We start from the raw sequence: 2,989 nt of genomic DNA on the forward strand, positions 1-2,989 counted from the left end.
GCGTTCTTCTTTGGCGGCGGGGGGGGGGTGGGGGGGGGGGGGGGGGGAGGATAGCGGTGACTATCTGCATCCCAAATCACTGTTCCTGGCGCCTCCGGCTCAGTTCTCAGCCCAAACCCACTCAGCTCCCTACACCTTCTAACAGCCCATTTCACCTGGACGCGGAGATGAGTTCGCAGGTGCCAGGCCTGCTGCTCAGGGTGAGGCTGCCCCTCTCTGCCCTCTCTGCTCTCCATCGCGCAGCAGGGGTTGGGAAGGGAGATGCTTGTGGGCTGCAGGGTTCCATGCAGTGGCGGACGCCGAGGTAGGGACTAGCATTTTCATGAACATTGATTCCTTCCTAGGTTCGTGATTACCTCACCAGCTAGGCAATCCTTTCAGAATTGGCTACGTTTTCTAAGAGGAGTCCGGAGGGGCTGAGGGAAGAGGCAATGCCACAGATTCCCATGGCCCCTCCAAGCGGCTCATGAACAGCTCTGCTGGCAGGTCTTATTACCCCAGATTTACAGAAGAAATACCCAAGACTCCAAAGTAGTAAATTAAATTGTCCAAGGTCAACCAACGAAATAAGTAGTGGTTACATTTCTAATTCACCCTAGCTCCAGAGAACGAACCCTTTTCCTTGTGGTTTCTCCCTGGGACGGTCTGAGCGACGCTCACCAGTGACTCTGGGCTCTACATCTGGCGTGTGGAGGGTCTGCTTGGTGTTTGGATGGGGATATTTTTCACTAACTTATGTTTACATTTGTATTATGTGGAATTCTGAGCACAGAGGACTTGGCAGGGAGGAGGAGATACGAGAGTATGTGAGTGTCACATAATTTGGAATAAATGATTTTTTCTATATAAATTGTAATGTGCTTAGAACACGTGCAAACAAATTGAGGTTGACTGAGAATCAATCAACTACGGAGGAGGCAAAAGTGGCATGAGCAAACAGGCATATCCCAAACCTCTAGTCAAACTTTAGACTAAGTAGTATCACTGAGAAATTGTGCAATGTTAGGTAAACTGCATCACTTTGCAGTCTCTGTTACATCGACTATAAAATGAGGCTAAACTCAACATCTGTGGCATGGAATGTACATTCAGTGGAGAGTGGGGTCACTATTGTGAGAAAGGTCAGTTTCGCAGATTTCCTGGGGCATTAACTCGTTCGCCATTCAAAGTCTCTGGACTGGCCCATGCTCTGGGAATGGTCCCAACTTCCCAAATGTATAGATGCCTTCTGATCTGTAAGTCCCGGGAGAAGACAGACACGTGGTATGAGTAAGAAAGAGCGCGTCAGAGGTAGCCCTTGCATGCTAGTTTGACTGTTTAATCTATTCGCCAATATTTCTATGTGTTTCTAGAGGAGCCAGTTTACCTTTTCCAGAGCCTCATTTCTTACTTACTAAGCACCTAACCTGATCAGTAGAGACTGATCAAAAAACTGTTGTGAATAAACAATGTGAAATATTTGAGGACATATCAATTCGCATCTTTTTCAGTCCGCTTGCATTCTGTACACATTCATTCGTGCATTCAGTTGGGAGACGTGGAGGGCTTGTGCCGCAGCGCAGTGAAGCCCGCCCAAGACTGCCTCCAGCTCTTACTTTGTAGCTGCATCCAGAGGGCATCTAGATTTCACTTTTGTAAAATTGATAACTAAGTCAGAGAAAGTCTCTTGTGGCACCAAACTATTTGTAAACTATACAGGCATAAAAGAACATCACAAAGACTAGGACTCGCATTTTCCATTCCAATAAGCATAGCATCAATTAAAAGCTCAAAGCCAAGACACTCAGCCAAGTTTCCATCCAGATGGAATTTATAATCAGTGTTCAGGAGCCCTGAAAGCCAGAGAAACCAGCCAAAGCAAAGGCAAGCCATGAAAGGGACACACTTCCCTAATGTGACAGTGATGGCCACACAGATGCGGGTCCTAGCTTGCCACACATCTGCTTTCGCTCTGAGTGACTGCCACACTTGGAGGCATGCTTGCAGCCTAGGATGTTGCATGGGCACCCAGGAAAGCAAGGAGAAACATACACACAAACGCAGATGCACGCAGGAAACACCCACTTTTGCACGTGTGAACACACACGCGCGCACGATGTGTGCAGCTAGTAGTAGCACAAAACTTGTGTAAAACAGTGTGACTGACGGTTACTCTTCAAGCTCTGTTATTCCTTGAAGTGCTCCCCTACCAAAATTCATACACTGAGGCCCTCAGAATGTGCCTTATCTGGAAGCAGGGTCACGGCAGATCTAGTAGTCATGATTTGGTCATTTTGGGGTATGGCGGGTCTCTAGTCCGAGGTGCCCAGTGTCCTTATAAAAAGAGGAAGTTTAGACACAACACATACTTTGTGAGAACATCATTGAAGACTGGGGTTGTTCTGTCACAAACAAAGGTCCCCCCAGAATCAGGAGAAGGACCTGGAATGGATCTTCCCCAAGCACCTGCTGAGGGAGGGCGGCCATGTTCATACCTCAGTCTCAAACTCCTGACTTCCAAAACTCCCAGACAATATATTTCCGTTGATTAAGCTGCCCAGTTCATAGTCTTTTTTTAGAGAAGCCCCAGAAACAAATGCCTTAGTTCTCTCACCTGTATAAAGGGTACTCTAAAGCCTACCTGCTACTGCAGAACTGATTAAACAAGATACTATATTGGGACCAGCAGGAAGCATGGTGGTTAAGGCACTGGACTCCCACATGGTCAACCACGGTTCAAGTCCTGGATCTGGTGGCTTGAAATTCACACCAGGTGTGTGTGTGTGTGTGTGTGTGTGTGCATGCCCAAAATCCTGAGAGGGGAGCAGAGGAGAAGGGATTGCAGCATGACCATCCCCCCTGGAGTGATTTCTTGCTTTCTGTCTCTCTGTCTCTCCAGCAAGCACACATGTTCTATGGCGAAAAATCTCAAAAAAAAAAAAAGTGAGAAACTGTATGTAAAGGAGCTTTTTGAACCTCAAAGTTTAGAAGCATAAAAATGTAGGTCACC

Source organism: Tupaia chinensis, unplaced genomic scaffold, assembly GCF_000334495.1.
Source record: "Tupaia chinensis unplaced genomic scaffold, TupChi_1.0 Scaffold000240_1, whole genome shotgun sequence".
In the NCBI taxonomy this organism is placed as follows: Eukaryota; Metazoa; Chordata; class Mammalia; order Scandentia; family Tupaiidae; genus Tupaia; species Tupaia belangeri.